Genomic DNA, 18142 nt, shown 5'->3' on the forward strand with positions numbered 1-18142 from the left:
AAATTTTGCATCATTACGTATACCGCTTACCACCGTCATCATTCCGCGTACAATATCGTGTAGTGGCCTGAATATTGTTGGTGTTACACTTCGGCGTTGGCTCTACCTGCAGGCTCCAGTTGAACGTAAGTTACAGTAAATGCAACCACCCTCACGTTGTGCAAATGAAAAAAAAAACAAGACGTCACAGAAGCACGCAATAAAAAAGCAAAAAGAACGGTGCCATCAGCACTCGGTGTTCCCAGGTGGTCTCCCTCCCAAGTACTGACCGAGCCTAATGCTGCTTAGCTTCGGGGATCGGACGAGAACCCGCGTATTCAGCATGGTATGGCCGATGGCGAGAATGTGCTGTTTACGACTGCACCTGTATCGTGCTGCAATGTTGTGCAGTCGCCGAATGTATTGCTACAGCATACAGCACGTACGCGGCAGTCTCTCCGTGAACAATACACGCACGTGTCGTGTACATTGATCACTCCGTTTGTGGTTGTTCGCTGCATGTGTGCGTGCTAGTGCTCACAAAAACAAGAGGGCGAGCGACACATTTTGCGCGCGTTGCAGCCCACAAAGTGCCACTTTATTGATACGTTGTCATTGAGCTGTATGCGGGTGTGATAAGTAAGCGGTTAGAAGCTTGCGCGACTAAATTTTGCATCATTACGTATACCGCTTACCACCGTCATCGTTCCGCGTACAATATTGTGTAGTGGCCTGAATATTGTTGGTGTTACACTTCGGCGTTAGCTCTACCAGCAGGCTCCAGTTGAACGTAAGTTACAGTAAGTGCAACCACCCACACGTTGTGCAAATGAAAAAAAAAAAACAAGACGTCACAGAAGCACGCAATAAAAAAGCAAAAAGAACGGTGCCATCAGCACTCGGTGTTCCCAGGTGGTCTCCCTCCCAAGTACTGACCGAGCCCAATGCTGCTTAGCTTCGGGGATCGGACGAGAACCGGCGTATTCAGCATGGTATGGCCGATGGCGAGAATGTGCTGTTTACGACTGCACCTGTATCGTGCAGCTATGTTGTGCAGTCGCCGAATGTATTGCTACAGCATACAGCACGTACGCGGCAGTCTTTCCGTGATCAATACACGCACGCGTCGTGCACGTTGATCACTCCGTTTGTGGTTCTTCGCTGCATGCGTGCGTGCTAGTGCTCACAAAAAGAAGACGGCGAGCGCCACATTTCGCGTGCGTTGCAGCCCACAAGTTGCCACTTTATTGATGCGTTGTCATTGAGCTGTATGCGGGTGTGATAAGTAAGCGGTTAGAAGCTTGTGCGACTAAATTTTGCATCATTACGTATACTGCTTACCACCGTCATCATTCCACGTACAATATCGTGTAGAGGCCTGAATATTGTTCGTGTTACACTTCGGCGTTGGCTCTACCAGCAGGCTCCAGTTGAACGTAAGTTACAGTAAATGCAACCACCCACACGTTGTGCAAATGAAAAAAAAACAAGACGTCACAGAAGCACGCAATAAAAAAGCAAAAAGAATGGTGCCATCAACACTCGGTGTTCCCAGGTGGTCTCCCTCCCAAGTACTGACCGAGCCCAATGCTGCTTAGCTTCGGGGATCGGACGAGAACCGGCGTATTCAGCATGGTATGGCCGATGGCGAGAATGTGCTGTTTACGACTGCACCTGTATCGTGCTGCTATGTTGTGCAGTCGCCGAATGTATTGCTACAGCATACAGCACGTACGCGGCAGTCTTTCCGTGAACAATACACGCACGCGTCATGTACGTTGATCACTCCGTTTGTGGTTGTTCGCTGCATGCGTGCGTGCTAGTGCTCACAAAAACAAGAGGGCGAGCGCCACATTTTGCGCGCGTTGCAGCCCACAAGGTGCCACTTTATTGATACGTTGTCATTGAGCTGTATGCGGGTGTGATAAGTAAGCGGTTAGAAGCTTGTGCGACTAAATTTTGCATCATTACGTATACCGCTTACCACCGTCATCATTCCGCGTATAATATCGTGTAGTTGCCTGAATATTGTTGGTGTTACACTTCGGCGTTGGCTGTACCAGCAGGCTCCAGTTGAACGTAAGTTACAGTGAATGCAACCACCCACACGTTGTGCAAATGAAAAAAAAAACAAGACGTCACAGAAGCACGCAATAAAAAAGCAAAAAGAACGGTGCCATCAGCACTCGGTGTTCCCTGGTGGGCTCCCTCCCAAGTACTGACCGAGCCCAATGCTGCTTTGCTTCGGGGATCGGACGAGAACCGGCGTATTCAGCATGGTACGGCCGATGGCGAGAATGTGCTGTTTACGACTGCACCTGTATCGTGCTGCTATGTTGTGCAGTCGCCGAATGTATTGCTACAGCATACAGCACGTACGCGGCAGTCTTTCCGTGAACAATACACGCACGCGTTGTGTACGTTGGTCACTCCGTTTGTGGTTGTTCGCTGCATGCGTGCGTGCTAGTGCTCACAAAAACAAGAGGGCGAGCGCCACATTTTGCGCGCGTTGCAGCCCACAAGGTGCCACTTTATTGATACGTTGTCATTGAGCTGTATGCGGGTGTGATAAGTAAGCGGTTAGAAGCTTGTGCGACTAAATTTTGCATCATTACGTATACCGCTTACCACCGTCATCATTCCGCGTACAATATTGTGTAGTGGCCTGAATATTGTTGGTGTTACACTTCGGCGTTAGCTCTACCAGCAGGCTCCAGTTGAACGTAAGTTACAGTAAATGCAACCACCCACACGTTGTGCAGATGAAAAAAAAAAAAACAAGACGTCACAGAAGCACGCGATAAAAAAGCAAAGAGAACGGTGCCATCAGCACTCGTTGTTCCAACGTGGTCTCCCTCCCAAGTACTGACCGAGCCCAATGCTGCTTAGGTTCGGGGATCGGACGAGAACCGGCGTATTCAGCATGGTATGGCCGATGGGGAGAATGTGCTGTTTACGACTGCACCTGTATCGTGCTGCTATGTTGTGCAGTCGCCGAATGTATTGCTACAACATACAGCACGTACGCGGCAGTCTTTCCGTGAACAATACACGCACGCGTCGTGTACGTTGATCACTCCGTTTGTGGTTGTTCGCTGCATGCGTGCGTGCTAGTGCTCACAAAAACAAGAGGGCGAGCGCCACATTTTGTGCGCGTTGCAGCCCACAAGGTGCGACTTTATTGATGCGTTGTCCTTGAGCTGTATGCGGGTGTGATAACTAAGCGGTTAGAAGCTTGTGCGAATAAATTTTGCATCATTACGTATACCGCTTACCACCGTCATCATTCCGCGTACAATATCGTGTAGTGGCCTGAATATTGTTGGTGCTACACTTCGGCGTTGGCTCTACCAGCAGGCTCCAGTTGAACGTAAGTTACAGTAAATGCAACCACCCACACGTTTTGCAAATGAAAAAAAAAAACAAGACGACACAGAAGCACGCAATAAAAAAGCAAGAAGAACGGTGCCATCAGCACTCGGTGTTCCCAGGTGGTCTCCCTCCCAAGTACTGACCGAGCCCAATGCTGCTTAGCTTCGGGGATCGGACAAGAACCGGCGTATTCAGCATGGTATGGCCGATGGCGAGAATGTGCTGTTTACGACTGAACCTGTATCATGTTGCTATGTTGTGCAGTCGCCGAATGTATTGCTACAGCATAGAGCACGTACGCGGCAGTCTTTCCGTGAACAATACACGCACGCGTCGTGTACATTGATCACTCCGTTTGTGGTTGTTCGCTGCATGCGTGCGTGCTAGTGCTCACAAAAACAAGAGGGCGAGCGCCACATTTTGCGCGCGTTGCAGCCCACAAAGTGCCACTTTATTGATACGTTGTCATTGAGCTGTATGGGGGTGTGATAAGTAAGCGGTTAGAAGCTTGTGCGACTAAATTTTGCATCATTACGTATACCGCTTACCACCGTCATCATTCCGCGTACAATATTGTGTAGTGGCCTGAATATTGTTGGTGTTACACTTCGGCGTTAGCTCTACCAGCAGGCTCCAGTTGAACGTAAGTTACAGTAAATGCAACCACCCACACGTTGTGCAAATGAAAAAAAAACAAGGCGACACAGAAGCACGCAATAAAAAAGCAAAAAGAACGGTGCCTTAAGCACTCGGTGTTCCCATGTGGTCTCCCTCCCAAGTACTGACCGAGCCCAATGCTGCTTAGCTTCGGGGATCGGACGAGAACCGGCGTATTCAGTATGGTATGGCCGATGGCGAGAATGTGCTGTTTACGACTGCACCTGTATGGTGCTGCTATGTTGTGCAGTCGCCGAATGTATTGCTACAGCATACAGCACGTTCGCGGCAGTCTTTCCGTGACCAATACACGCACGCGTCGTGTACGTTGATCACTCCGTTTGTGGTTGTTCGCTGCATGCGTGCGTGCTAGTGCTCACAAAAACGAGAGGGCGAGCGCCACATTTTGCGCGCGTTGCAGCCCACAAGGTGCCACTTTATTGATGCGTTGTCATTGAACTGTATGCGGGTGTGATAAGTAAGCGGTTAGAAGCTTGTGCGACTAAATTTTGCATCATTACGTATACCGCTTACCACCGTCATCATTCCGCGTATAATATCGTGTAGTTGCCTGAATATTGTTGGTGTTACACTTCGGCGTTGGCTCTACCAGCAGGCTCCAGTTGAACGTAAGTTACAGTAAATGCAACCACCCACACGTTGTGCAAATGAAAAAAAAAAACAAGACGTCACAGAAGCACGCAATAAAAAAGCAAAAAGAACGGTGCCATCAGCACTCGGTGTTCCCTGGTGGGCTCCCTCCCAAGTACTGACCGAGCCCAATGCTGCTTTGCTTCGGGGATCGGACGAGAACCGGCGTATTCAGCATGGTACGGCCGATGGCGAGAATGTGCTGTTTGCGACTGCACCTGTATCGTGCTGCTATGTTGTGCAGTCGCCGAATGTATTGCTACAGCATACAGCACGTACGCGGCAGTCTTTCCGTGAACAATACACGCACGCGTTGTGTACGTTGATCACTCCGTTTGTGGTTGTTCGCTGCATGCGTGCGTGCTAGTGCTCACAAAAACAAGAGGGCGAGCGCCACATTTTGCGCGCGTTGCAGCCCACAAGGTGCCACGTTATTGATACGTTGTCATTGAGCTGTATGCGGGTGTGATAAGTAAGCGGTTAGAAGCTTGTGCGACTAAATTTTGCATCATTACGTATACCGCTTACCACCGTCATCATTCCGCGTACAATATTGTGTAGTGGCCTGAATATTGTTGGTGTTACACTTCGGCGTTAGCTCTACCAGCAGGCTCCAGTTGAACGTAAGTTACAGTAAATGCAACAACCCCCACACGTTGTGCAAATGAAAAAAAAAAACAAGACGTCACAGAAGCACGCAATAACAAAGCAAAAAGAGTGGTGCCATCAGCACTCGGTGTTCCCAGGTGGTCTCCCTCCAAGTACTGACCGAGCCCAATGCTGCTTAGCTTCGGGGATCGGACGAGAACCGGCGTATTCAGTATGGTATGGCCGATGGCGAGAATGTGCTGTTTACGACTGCACCTGTATGGTGCTGCTATGTTGTGCAGTCGCCGAATGTATTGCTACAGCATAGAGCACGTACGCGGCAGTCTTTCCGTGAACAATACACGCACGCGTCGTGTACGTTGATCACTCCGTTTGTGGTTGTTCGCTGCATGCGTGCGTGCTAGTGCTCACAAAAACAAGAGGGCGAGCGCCACATTTTGCGCGCGTTGCAGCCCACAAGATGCCACTTTATTGATGCGTTGTCATTGAACTGTATGCGGGTGTGATACGTAAGCGGTTAGAAGCTTGTGCGACTAAATTTTGCATCATTACGTATACCGCTTACTACCGTCATCATTCCGCGTATAATATCGTGTAGTTGCCTGAATATTGTTGGTGTTACACTTCGGCGTTGGCTCTACCAGCAGGCTCCAGTTGAACGTAAGTTACAGTAAATGCAACCACCCACACGTTGTGCAAATGAAAAAAAAAACAAGACGTCACAGAAGCACGCAATAAAAAAGCAAAAAGAACGGTGCCATCAGCACTCGGTGTTCCCTGGTGGTCTCCCTCCCAAGTACTGACCGAGCCCAACGCGGATTAGCTTCGGGGATCGGACGAGAACCGGCGTATTCAGCATGGTACGGCCGATGGCGAGAATGTGCTGTTTACGACTGCACCTGTATCGTGCTGCTATGTTGTGCAGTCGCCGAATGTATTGCTACAGCATACAGCACGTACGCGGCAGTCTCTCCGTGAACAATACACGCACGCGTCGTGTACATTGATCACTCCGTTTGTGGTTGTTCGCTGCATGCGTGCGTGCTAGTGCTCACAAAAACAAGAGGGCGAGCGCCACATTTTGCGCGCGTTGCAGCCCACAAAGTGCCACTTTATTGATACGTTGTCATTGAGCTGTATGGGGGTGTGATAAGTAAGCGGTTAGAAGCTTGTGCGACTAAATTTTGCATCATTACGTATACCGCTTACCACCGTCATCATTCCGCGTACAATATTGTGTAGTGGCCTGAATATTGTTGGTGTTACACTTCGGCGTTAGCTCTACCAGCAGGCTCCAGTTGAACGTAAGTTACAGTAAATGCAACCACCCACACGTTGTGCAAATGAAAAAAAAAACAAGGCGACACAGAAGCACGCAATAAAAAAGCAAAGAGAACGGTGCCTTAAGCACTCGGTGTTCCCATGTGGTCTCCCTCCCAAGTACTGACCGAGCCCAATGCTGCTTAGCTTCGGGGATCGGACGAGAACCGGCGTATTCAGTATGGTATGGCCGATGGCGAGAATGTGCTGTTTACGACTGCACCTGTATGGTGCTGCTATGTTGTGCAGTCGCCGAATGTATTGCTACAGCATACAGCACGTACGCGGCAGTCTTTCCGTGAACAATACACGCACGCGTCGTGTACGTTGATCACTCCGTTTGTGGTTGTTCGCTGCATGCGTGCGTGCTAGTGCTCACAAAAACAAGAGGGCGAGCGCCACATTTTGCGTGCGTTGCAGCCCAAAAGGTGCCACTTTATTGATGCGTTGTCATTGAGCTGTATGCGGGTGTGATAAGTAAGCGGTTAGAAGCTTGTGCGACTAAATTTTGCATCTTTACGTATACCGCTTACCACCGTCATCATTCCGCGTACAATATCGTGTAGTGGCCTGAATATTGTTGGTGTTACACTTCGGCGTTGGCTCTACCAGCAGGCTCCAGTTGAACGTAAGTTACAGTAAGTGCAACCACCCACACGTTGTGCAAATGAAAAAAAAAAAACAAGACGTCACAGAAGCACGCAACAAAAAAACAAAAAGAGCGGTGCCATCAGCACTCGGTGTTCCCAGGTGGTCTCCCTCCAAGTACTGACCGATCCCAATGCTGCTTAGCTTCGGGGATCGGACGAGAACCGGCGTATTCTGTATGGTATGGCCGATGGCGAGAATGTGGTGTTTACGACTGCACCTGTATGGTGCTGCTATGTTGTGCAGTCGCCGAATGTATTGCTACAGCATAGAGCACGTACGCGGCAGTCTTTCCGTGAACAATACATGCACGCGTCGTGTACGTTGTTCACTCCGCTTGTGGTTGTTCGCTGCATGCGTGCGTGCTAGTGCTCACAAAAACAAGAGGGCGAGCGCCACATTTTGCGCGCGTTGCAGCCCACAAGGTGCCACGTTATTGATACGTTGTCATTGAGCTGTATGCGGGTGTGATAAGTAAGCGGTTAGAAGCTTGTGCGACTAAATTTTGCATCATTACGTATACCGCTTACCACCGTCATCATTCCGCGTACAATATTGTGTAGTGGCCTGAATATTGTTGGTGTTACACTTCGGCGTTAGCTCTACCAGCAGGCTCCAGTTGAACGTAAGTTGCAGTAAATGCAACCACCCACACGTTGTGCAAATGAAAAAAAAAACAAGACGTCACAGAAGCACGCAATAAAAAAGCAAAGAGAACGGTGCCATCAGCACTCGGTGTTCCAACGTGGTCTCCCTCCCAAGTACTGACCGAGCCCAATGCTGCTTAGCTTCGGGGATCGGACGAGAACCGGCGTATTCAGCATGGTATGGCCGATGGCGAGAATGTGCTGTTTACGACAGCACCTGTATCGTGCTGCTATGTTGTGCAGTCGCCGAATGTATTGCTACAACATACAGCACGTACGCGGCAGTCTTTCCGTGAACAATACACGCACGCGTCGTGTACGTTGATCACTCCGTTTGTGGTTGTTCGCTGCATGCGTGCGTGCTAGTGCTCACAAAAACAAGAGGGCGAGCGCCACATTTTGTGCGCGTTGCAGCCCACAAGGTGCGACTTTATTGATGCGTTGTCCTTGAGCTGTATGCGGGTGTGATAACTAAGCGGTTAGAAGCTTGTGCGAATAAATTTTGCATCATTACGTATACCGCTTACCACCATCATCATTCCGCGTACAATATCGTGTAGTGGCCTGAATATTGTTGGTGTTACACTTCGGCGTTGGCTCTACCAGCAGGCTCCAGTTGAACGTAAGTTACAGTAAATGCAACAACCCCCACACGTTGTGCAAATGAAAAAAAAAAACAAGACGTCACAGAAGCACGCAATAACAAAGCAAAAAGAGTGGTGCCATCAGCACTCGGTGTTCCCAGGTGGTCTCCCTCCAAGTACTGACCGAGCCCAATGCTGCTTAGCTTCGGGGATCGGACGAGAACCGGCGTATTCAGTATGGTATGGCCGATGGCGAGAATGTGCTGTTTACGACTGCACCTGTATGGTGCTGCTATGTTGTGCAGTCGCCGAATGTATTGCTACAGCATAGAGCACGTACGCGGCAGTCTTTCCGTGAACAATACACGCACGCGTCGTGTACGTTGATCACTCCGTTTGTGGTTGTTCGCTGCATGCGTGCGTGCTAGTGCTCACAAAAACAAGAGGGCGAGCGCCACATTTTGCGCGCGTTGCAGCCCACAAGATGCCACTTTATTGATGCGTTGTCATTGAACTGTATGCGGGTGTGATACGTAAGCGGTTAGAAGCTTGTGCGACTAAATTTTGCATCATTACGTATACCGCTTACCACCGTCATCATTCCGCGTATAATATCGTGTAGTTGCCTGAATATTGTTGGTGTTACACTTCGGCGTTGGCTCTACCAGCAGGCTCCAGTTGAACGTAAGTTACAGTAAATGCAACCACCCACACGTTGTGCAAATGAAAAAAAAAAACAAGACGTCACAGAAGCACGCAATAAAAAAGCAAAAAGAACGGTGCCATCAGCACTCGGTGTTCCCTGGTGGTCTCCCTCCCAAGTACTGACCGAGCCCAACGCGGATTAGCTTCGGGGATCGGACGAGAACCGGCGTATTCAGCATGGTACGGCCGATGGCGAGAATGTGCTGTTTACGACTGCACCTGTATCGTGCTGCTATGTTGTGCAGTCGCCGAATGTATTGCTACAGCATACAGCACGTACGCGGCAGTCTCTCCGTGAACAATACACGCACGCGTCGTGTACATTGATCACTCCGTTTGTGGTTGTTCGCTGCATGCGTGCGTGCTAGTGCTCACAAAAACAAGAGGGCGAGCGCCACATTTTGCGCGCGTTGCAGCCCACAAAGTGCCACTTTATTGATACGTTGTCATTGAGCTGTATGGGGGTGTGATAAGTAAGCGGTTAGAGGCTTGTGCGACTAAATTTTGCATCATTACGTATACCGCTTACCACCGTCATCATTCCGCGTACAATATTGTGTAGTGGCCTGAATATTGTTGGTGTTACACTTCGGCGTTAGCTCTACCAGCAGGCTCCAGTTGAACGTAAGTTACAGTAAATGCAACCACCCACACGTTGTGCAAATGAAAAAAAAAACAAGGCGACACAGAAGCACGCAATAAAAAAGCAAAGAGAACGGTGCCTTAAGCACTCGGTGTTCCCATGTGGTCTCCCTCCCAAGTACTGACCGAGCCCAATGCTGCTTAGCTTCGGGGATCGGACGAGAACCGGCGTATTCAGTATAGTATGGCCGATGGCGAGAATGTGCTGTTTACGATTACACCTGTGTGGTGCTGCTATGTTGTGCAGTCGCCGAATGTATTGCTACAGCATACAGCACGTACGCGGCAGTCTTTCCGTGAACAATACACGCACGCGTCGTGTACGTTGATCACTCCGTTTGTGGTTGTTCGCTGCATGCGTGCGTGCTAGTGCTCACAAAAACAAGAGGGCGAGCGCCACATTTTGCGTGCGTTGCAGCCCAAAAGGTGCCACTTTATTGATGCGTTGTCATTGAGCTGTATGCGGGTGTGATAAGTAAGCGGTTAGAAGCTTGTGCGACTAAATTTTGCATCTTTACGTATACCGCTTACCACCGTCATCATTCCGCGTACAATATCGTGTAGTGGCCTGAATATTGTTGGTGTTACACTTCGGCGTTGGCTCTACCAGCAGGCTCCAGTTGAACGTAAGTTACAGTAAATGCAACCACCCACACGTTGTGCAAATGAAAAAAAAAAAACAAGACGTCACAGAAGCACGCAATAAAAAAACAAAAAGAGCGGTGCCATCAGCACTCGGTGTTCCCTGGTGGTCTCCCTCCCAAGTACTGACCGAGCCCAATGCACCTTAGCCTCGGGGATCGGACGAGAACCGGCGTATTCAGCATGGTACGGCCGATGGCGAGAATGTGCTGTTTACGACTGCACCTGTATCGTGCTGCTATGTTGTGCAGTCGCCGAATGTATTGCTACAGCATACAGCACGTACGCGGCAGTCTCTCCGTGAACAATACACGCACGCGTCGTGTACATTGTTCACTCCGTTTGTGGTTGTTCGCTGCATGCGTGCGTGCTAGTGCTCACAAAAACAAGAGGGCGAGCGCCACATTTTTCGCGCGTTGCAGCCCACAAAGTGCCACTTTATTGATACGTTGTCATTGAGCTGTATGGGGGTGTGATAAGTAAGCGGTTAGAAGCTTGTGCGACTAAATTTTGCATCATTACGTATACCGCTTACCACCGTCATCATTCCGCGTACAATATTGTGTAGTGGCCTGAATATTGTTGGTGTTACACTTCGGCGTTAGCTCTACCAGCAGGCTCCAGTTGAACGTAAGTTACAGTAAATGCAACCACCCACACGTTGTGCAAATGAAAAAAAAACAAGGCGACACAGAAGCACGCAATAAAAAAGCAAAAAGAACGGTGCCTTAAGCACTCGGTGTTCCCATGTGGTCTCCCTCCCAAGTACTGACCGAGCCCAATGCTGCTTAGCTTCGGGGATCGGACGAGAACCGGCGTATTCAGTATGGTATGGCCGTTGGCGAGAATGTGCTGTTTACGACTGCACCTGTATGGTGCTGCTATGTTGTGCAGTCGCCGAATGTATTGCTACAGCATACAGCACGTACGCGGCAGTCTTTCCGTGAACAATACACGCACGCGTCGTGTACGTTGATCACTCCGTTTGTGGTTGTTCGCTGCATGCGTGCGTGCTAGTGCTCACAAAAAGAAGAGGGCGAGCGCCACATTTTGCGTGCGTTGCAGCCCAAAAGGTGCCACTTTATTGATGCGTTGTCATTGAGCTGTATGCGAGTGTGATAAGTAAGCGGTTAGAAGCTTGTGCGACTAAATTGTGCATCATTACGTATACCGCTTACCACCGTCATCATTCCGCGTACAATATCGTGTAGTGGCCTGAATATTGTTGGTGTTACACTTCGGCGTTGGCTCTACCAGCAGGCTCCAGTTGAACGTAAGTTACAGTAAATGCAACCACCCACACGTTGTGAAAATGAAAAAAAAAAGCAAGACGTCACAGAAGCACGCAATAAAAAAGCAAAAAGAATGGTGCCATCAGCACTCGGTGTTCCCAGGTGGTCTCCCTCCCAAGTACTGACCGAGCCTAATGCTGCTTAGCTTCGGGGATCGGACGAGAACCCGCGTATTCAGCATGGTATGGCCGATGGCGAGAATGTGCTGTTTACGACTGCACCTGTATCGTGCTGCTATGTTGTGCAGTCGCCGAATGTATTGCTACAGCATACAGCACGTACGCGGCAGTCTTTCCGTGAACAATACACACACGCGTCGTGTACGTTGATCACTCCGTTTGTGGTTGTTCGCTGCATGCGTGCGTGCTAGTGCTCACAAAAACAAGAGGGCGAGCGCCACATTTTGCGCGCGTGTCAGCCCACAAGGTGCTACTTTATTGATGCGTTGTCATTGAACTGTATGCGGGTGTGATAAGTAAGCAGTTAGAAGCTTGTGCGACTAAATTTTGCATCATTACGTATACCGCTTACCACCGTCATCATTCCGCGTATAATATCGTGTAGTGGCCTGAATATTGTTGGTGTTACACTTCGGCGTTTGCTCTACCAGCAGGCTCCAGTTGAACGTAAGTTACAGTAAATGCAACCACCCACACGTTCTGCAAATGAAAAAAAAAGCAAGTCGTCACAGAAGCACGCAATAAAAAAGCAAAAAGAACGGTGCCATCAGCACTCGGTGTTCCCAGGTGGTCTCCCTCCCAAGTACTGACCGAGCCTAATGCTGCTTAGCTTCGGGGATCGGACGTGAACCCGCGTATTCAGCATGGTAAGGCCGATGGCGAGAATGTGCTGTTTACGACTGCACCTGTATCGTGCTGGTATGTTGTGCAGTCGCCGAATGTATTGCTACAGCATACAGCACGTACGCGGCAGTCTTTCCGTGAACAATACACGCACGCGTCGTGTACGTTGATCACTCCGTTTGTGGTTGTTCGCTGCATGCGTGCGTGCTAGTGCTCACAAAAACGAGAGGGCGAGCGCCACATTTTGCGCGCGTTGCAGCCTACATGGTGCCACTTTATTGATGCGTTGTCATTGAACTGTATGCGGGTGTGATAAGTAAGCGGTTAGAAGCTTGTGCGACTAAATTTTGCATCATTACGTATACCGCTTACCACCGTCATCATTCCGAGTATAATATCGTGTAGTTGCCTGAATATTGTTGGTGTTACACTTCGGCGTTGGCTCTACCAGCAGGCTCCAGTTGAACGTAAGTTACAGTAAATGCAACCACCCACACGTTGTGCAAATGAAAAAAAAAACAAGACGTCACAGAAGCACGCAATAAAAGCAAAAAGAACGGTGCCATCAGCACTCGGTGTTCCCTGGTGGGCTCCCTCCCAAGTACTGACCGAGCCCAATCCTGCTTAGCTTCGGGGATCGGACGAGAACCGGCGTATTCAGCATGGTACGGCCGATGGCGAGAATGTGCTGTTTACGACTGCACCTGTATCGTGCTGCTATGTTGTGCACTCGCCGAATGTACTGCTACAGCATACAGCACGTACGCGGCAGTCTTTCCGTGAACAATACACGCACGCGTTGTGTACGTTGATCACTCCGTTTGTGGTTGTTCGCTGCATGCGTGCGTACTAGTGCTCACAAAAACAAGAGGGCGAGCGCCACATTTTGCGCGCGTTGCAGCCCACAAGGTGCCACTTTATTGATACGTTGTCATTGAGCTGTATGCGGGTGTGATAAGTAAGCGGTTAGAAGCTTGTGCGACTAAATTTTGCATCATTACGTATACCGCTTACCACCGTCATCATTCCGCGTACAATATCGTGTAGTGGCCTGAATATTGTTGGTGTTACACTTCGGCGTTGGCTCTACCAGCAGGCTCCAGTTGAACGTAAGTTACAGTAAATGCAACAACCCCCACACGTTGTGCAAATGAAAAAAAAAGAAAACAAGATGTCACAGAAGCACACAATAAAAAAGCAAAAAGAGCGGTGCCATCAGCACTCGGTCTTCCCAGGTGGTCTCCCTCCAAGTACTGATCGAGCCCAATGCTGCTTAGCTTCGGGGATCGGACGAGAACCGGCGTATTCAGTATGGTATGGCCGATGGCGAGAATGTGCTGTTTACGACTGCACCTGTATGGTGCTGCTATGTTGTGCAGTCGCCGAATGTATTGCTACAGCATAGAGCACGCACGCGGCAGTCTTTCCGTGAACAATACACGCACGCGTCGTGTACGTTGATCACTCCGTTTGTGGTTGTTCGCTGCATGCGTGCGTGCTAGTGCTCACGAAAACAAGAGGGCGAGCGCCACATTTTGCGCGCGTTGCAGCCCACAAGATGCCACTTTATTGATGCGTTGTCATTGAACTGTATGCGGGTGTGATACGTAAGCGGTTAGAAGCTTGTGCGACTAAATTTTGCATCATTACGTATACCGCTTACCACCGTCATCATTCCGCGTACAATATTGTGTAGTGGCCTGAATATTGTTGGTGTTACACTTCGGCGTTAGCTCTACCAGCAGGCTCCAGTTGAACGTAAGTTACAGTAAATGCAACCACCCACACGTTGTGCAAATGAAAAAAAAAAGAAGACGTCACAGAAGCACGCAATAAAAAAGCAAAAAGAACGGTGCCATCAGCACTCGGTGTTCCCAGGTGGTCTCCCTCCCAAGTACTGACCGAGCCTAATGCTGCTTAGCTTCGGGGATCGGACGAGAACCCGCGTATTCAGCATGGTATGGCCGATGGCGAGAATGTGCTGTTTACGACTGCACCTGTATCGTGCTGCTATGTTGTGCAGTCGCCGAATGTATTGCTACAGCATACAGCACGTACGCGGCAGTCTCTCCGTGAACAATACACGCACGCGTCGTGTACATTGATCACTCCGTTTGTGGTTGTTCGCTGCATGCGTGCGTGCTAGTGCTCACAAAAACAAGACGGCGAGCGACACATTTTGCGCGCGTTGCAGCCCACAAAGTGCCACTTTATTGATACGTTGTCATTGAGCTGTATGCGGGTGTGATAAGTAAGCGGTTAGAAGCTTGTGCGACTAAATTTTGCATCATTACGTATACCGCTTACCACCGTCATCCTTCCGCGTACAATATTGTGTAGTGGCGTGAATATTGTTGGTGTTACACTTCGGCGTTAGCTCTACCAGCAGGCTCCAGTTGAACGTAAGTTACAGTAAATGCAACCACCCACACGTTGTGCAAATGAAAAAAAAAACAAGGCGTCACAGAAGCACGCAATAAAAAAGCAAAAAGAACGGTGCCTTAAGCACTCCGTGTTCCCATGTGGTCTCCCTCCCAAGTACTGACCGAGCCCAATGCTGCTTAGCTTCGGGGATCGGACGAGAACCGGCGTATTCAGTATGGTATGGCCGATGGCGAGAATGTGCTGTTTACGACTGCACCTGTATGGTGCTGCTATGTTGTGCAGTCGCCGAATGTATTGCTACAGCATACAGCACGTACGCGGCAGTCTTTCCGTGAACAATACACGCACGCGTCGTGTACGTTGATCACTCCGTTTGTGGTTGTTCGCTGCATGCGTGCGTGCTAGTGCTCACAAAAACAAGAGGGCGAGCGCCACATTTTGCGTGCGTTGCAGCCCAAAAGGTGCCACTTTATTGATGCGTTGTCATTGAACTGTATGCGGGTGTGATAAGTAAGCGGTTAGAAGCTTGTGCGACTAAATTTTGCATCATTACCTAGACCGCTTACCACCGTCATCATTCCGCGTACAATATCGTGTAGTGGCCTGAATATTGTTGGTTTTACACTTCGGCGTTGGCTCTACCAGCAGGCTCCAGTTGAACGTAAGTTACAGTAAATGCAACCACCCCCACGTTGTGCAAATGAAAAAAAAACAAGAAGTCACAGAAGCACGCAATAAAAAAGCAAAAAGAACGGTGCCATCAGCACTCGGTGTTCCCAGGTGGTCTCCCTTCCAAGTACTGACCGAGCCCAATGCTGCGTAGCTTCGGGGAACGGACGAGAACCGGCGTATTCAGCATGGTATGGCCGATGGCGAGAATGTGCTGTTTACGACTGCACCTGTATCGTGCTGCTATGTTGTGCAGTCGCCGAATGTATTGCTACAGCATACAGCACGTACGCGGCAGTCTTTCCGTGAACAATACACGCACGCGTCGTGTACGTTGATCACTCCGTTTGTGGTTGTTCGCTGCATGCGTGCGTGCTAGTGCTCACAAAAACAAGAGGGCGAGCGCCACATTTTGCGCGCGTTGCAGCCCACAAGGTGCCACTTTATTGATGCGTTGTCATTGAACTGTATGCGGGTGTGATAAGTAAGCGGTTAGAAGCTTGTGCGACTAAATTTTGCATCATTACGTATACCGCTTACCACCGTCATCATTCCACGTATAATATCGTGTAGTGGCCTGAATATTTTTGGTGTTAGACTTCGGCGTTGGCTCTACCAGCAGGCTCCAGTTGAACGTAAGTTACAGTAAATGCTACCACCCACACGTTGTGCAAATGAAAAAAAAAAACAAGACGTCACAGAAGCACGCAATAAAAAAGCAAAACGAACGGTGCCATCAGCACTCGGTGTTCCCAGGTGGTCTCCCTCCCAAGTACTGACCGAGCCCAATGCTGCTTAGCTTCGGGGATCGGACGAGAACCGGCGTATTTATTTATTTATTTATTCGGTATACCTACATCGCCTGTACGGCATTATCGTAGGGGGGTTAAAATACAGGTGGTCACAATGGAAACATATTCAGCAACATCAAAAGAATACATCAGTAAATAGAACATAGTTTAAGCACTGAAATTCGCGAAAGCGGAATAGAAACTAACAAAGTACAAAACAAAGTGAGTGACAAAATAACTAACTAGCATGGTATGGCCGATGGCGATAATGTGCTGTTTACGACAGCACCTGTATCGTGCTGCTATGTTGTGCAGTCGCCGAATGTGTTGCTACAGCATACAGCACGTACGCGGCAGTCTTTCCGTGAACAATACACGCACGCATCGTGTACGTTGATCACACCGATTGTGGTTGTTCGCTGCATGCGTGCGTGCTAGTGCTCACAAAAACAAGAGGGCGAGCGCCACATTTTGCGCGCGTTGCAGCCCACAAGGTGCCACTTTATTGATGCGTTGTCATTGAGCTGTATGCGGGTGTGATAAGTAAGCGTTTAGAAGCTTGTGCGACTAAATTTTGCATCATTACGTATACCGCTTACCACCGTCATCATTCCACGTACAATATCGTGTAGTGGCCTGAATATTGTTGGTGTTACACTTCGGCGTTGGCTCTACCAGCAGGCTCCAGTTGAACGTAAGTTACAGTAAATGCAACCACCCACACGTTGTGCAAATGAACAAAAAAACAAGACGTCACAGAAGCACGCAATAAATAAGCAAAAAGAACGGTGCCATCAGCACTCGGTGTTCCCAGGTGGTCTCCCTCCCAAGTACTGACCGAGCCCAATGCTGCTTAGCTTCGGGGATCGGACGAGAACCGGCGTATTCAGCATGGTATGGCCGATGGCGAGAATGTGCTGTTTACGACAGCACCTGTATCGTGCTGCTATGTTGTGCAGTCGCCGAATGTATTGCTACAGCATACAGCACGTACGCGGCAGTCTTTCCGTGAACAATACACGCACGCATCGTGTACGTTGATCACACCGATTGTGGTTGTTCGCTGCATGCGTGCGTGCTAGTGCTCACAAAAACAAGAGGGCGAGCGCCACATTTTGCGCGCGTTGCAGCCCACAAGGTGCCACTTTATTGATGCGTTGTCATTGAGCTGTATGCGGGTGTGATAAGTAAGCGGTTAGAAGCTTGTGCGACTAAATTTTGCATCATTACGTATACCGCTTACCACCGTCATCATTCCACGTACAATATCGTGTAGTGGCCTGAATATTGTTGGTGTTACACTTCGGCGTTGGCTCTACCAGCAGGCTCCAGTTGAACGTAAGTTACAGTAAATGCAACCACCCACACGTTGTGCAAATGAACAAAAAAACAAGACGTCACAGAAGCACGCAATAAAAAAGGAAAAAGAACGGTGCCATCAGCACTCGGTGTTCCCAGGTGGTCTCCCTCCCAAGTACTGACCAAGCCCAATGCTGCTTAGCTTCGGGGATCGGACGAGAACCGGCGTATTCAGCATGGTATGGCCGATGGCGAGAATGTGCTGTTTACGACTGCACCTGTATCGTGCTGCTATGTTGTGCAGTCGCCGAATGTATTGCTACAGCATACAGCACGTACGCGGCAGTCTTTCCGTGAACAATACACGCAAGCGTCGTGTACGTTGATCACTCCGTTTGTGGTTGTTCGCTGCATGCGTGCGTGCTAGTGCTCACAAAAACAAGAGGG

The 18142-nt window shown here is 49.4% G+C and overlaps 4 non-coding genes and 23 pseudogenes across 4 annotated transcripts; all 27 read right to left on the reverse strand.

Moving 5' to 3' along the window:
• Positions 1-220: 220 nt before the first annotated feature.
• On the reverse strand, positions 221-339 carry LOC142561942 (5S ribosomal RNA; annotated as a pseudogene).
• Positions 340-866: 527 nt separating this feature from the next.
• On the reverse strand, positions 867-985 carry LOC142562571 (5S ribosomal RNA). The gene has a single exon (XR_012823922.1). It is a non-coding gene; the product is annotated as a 5S ribosomal RNA (ribosomal RNA).
• A 524-nt stretch (positions 986-1509) lies between these two features.
• Positions 1510-1628, reverse strand: LOC142560975 (5S ribosomal RNA). The gene has a single exon (XR_012823509.1). It is a non-coding gene; the product is annotated as a 5S ribosomal RNA (ribosomal RNA).
• A 525-nt stretch (positions 1629-2153) lies between these two features.
• LOC142562219 (5S ribosomal RNA) lies at positions 2154-2272 on the reverse strand (annotated as a pseudogene).
• A 528-nt stretch (positions 2273-2800) lies between these two features.
• Positions 2801-2919, reverse strand: LOC142562485 (5S ribosomal RNA; annotated as a pseudogene).
• A 526-nt stretch (positions 2920-3445) lies between these two features.
• Positions 3446-3564, reverse strand: LOC142561366 (5S ribosomal RNA; annotated as a pseudogene).
• Positions 3565-4088: 524 nt separating this feature from the next.
• Positions 4089-4207, reverse strand: LOC142562265 (5S ribosomal RNA; annotated as a pseudogene).
• Positions 4208-4733: 526 nt separating this feature from the next.
• On the reverse strand, positions 4734-4852 carry LOC142562220 (5S ribosomal RNA; annotated as a pseudogene).
• A 528-nt stretch (positions 4853-5380) lies between these two features.
• LOC142561389 (5S ribosomal RNA) lies at positions 5381-5498 on the reverse strand (annotated as a pseudogene).
• A 525-nt stretch (positions 5499-6023) lies between these two features.
• Positions 6024-6142, reverse strand: LOC142562450 (5S ribosomal RNA; annotated as a pseudogene).
• Positions 6143-6667: 525 nt separating this feature from the next.
• LOC142562266 (5S ribosomal RNA) lies at positions 6668-6786 on the reverse strand (annotated as a pseudogene).
• A 527-nt stretch (positions 6787-7313) lies between these two features.
• LOC142562434 (5S ribosomal RNA) lies at positions 7314-7431 on the reverse strand (annotated as a pseudogene).
• A 525-nt stretch (positions 7432-7956) lies between these two features.
• LOC142561271 (5S ribosomal RNA) lies at positions 7957-8075 on the reverse strand (annotated as a pseudogene).
• A 528-nt stretch (positions 8076-8603) lies between these two features.
• On the reverse strand, positions 8604-8721 carry LOC142561390 (5S ribosomal RNA; annotated as a pseudogene).
• Positions 8722-9247: 526 nt separating this feature from the next.
• LOC142562451 (5S ribosomal RNA) lies at positions 9248-9366 on the reverse strand (annotated as a pseudogene).
• Positions 9367-9891: 525 nt separating this feature from the next.
• LOC142562427 (5S ribosomal RNA) lies at positions 9892-10010 on the reverse strand (annotated as a pseudogene).
• Positions 10011-10537: 527 nt separating this feature from the next.
• Positions 10538-10656, reverse strand: LOC142562521 (5S ribosomal RNA; annotated as a pseudogene).
• Positions 10657-11180: 524 nt separating this feature from the next.
• Positions 11181-11299, reverse strand: LOC142562460 (5S ribosomal RNA; annotated as a pseudogene).
• A 526-nt stretch (positions 11300-11825) lies between these two features.
• LOC142561944 (5S ribosomal RNA) lies at positions 11826-11944 on the reverse strand (annotated as a pseudogene).
• A 525-nt stretch (positions 11945-12469) lies between these two features.
• LOC142562360 (5S ribosomal RNA) lies at positions 12470-12588 on the reverse strand (annotated as a pseudogene).
• A 523-nt stretch (positions 12589-13111) lies between these two features.
• On the reverse strand, positions 13112-13230 carry LOC142562258 (5S ribosomal RNA; annotated as a pseudogene).
• Positions 13231-13761: 531 nt separating this feature from the next.
• LOC142561384 (5S ribosomal RNA) lies at positions 13762-13879 on the reverse strand (annotated as a pseudogene).
• A 525-nt stretch (positions 13880-14404) lies between these two features.
• LOC142561945 (5S ribosomal RNA) lies at positions 14405-14523 on the reverse strand (annotated as a pseudogene).
• Positions 14524-15048: 525 nt separating this feature from the next.
• LOC142562487 (5S ribosomal RNA) lies at positions 15049-15167 on the reverse strand (annotated as a pseudogene).
• A 524-nt stretch (positions 15168-15691) lies between these two features.
• On the reverse strand, positions 15692-15810 carry LOC142561969 (5S ribosomal RNA; annotated as a pseudogene).
• Positions 15811-17185: 1375 nt separating this feature from the next.
• LOC142562582 (5S ribosomal RNA) lies at positions 17186-17304 on the reverse strand. The gene has a single exon (XR_012823931.1). It is a non-coding gene; the product is annotated as a 5S ribosomal RNA (ribosomal RNA).
• A 525-nt stretch (positions 17305-17829) lies between these two features.
• LOC142560991 (5S ribosomal RNA) lies at positions 17830-17948 on the reverse strand. The gene has a single exon (XR_012823523.1). It is a non-coding gene; the product is annotated as a 5S ribosomal RNA (ribosomal RNA).
• Positions 17949-18142: the final 194 nt, after the last annotated feature.

The sequence above is a fragment of the Dermacentor variabilis genome, chromosome 10, assembly GCF_050947875.1.
Source record: "Dermacentor variabilis isolate Ectoservices chromosome 10, ASM5094787v1, whole genome shotgun sequence".
Lineage (NCBI taxonomy): Eukaryota > Metazoa > Arthropoda > Arachnida > Ixodida > Ixodidae > Dermacentor > Dermacentor variabilis.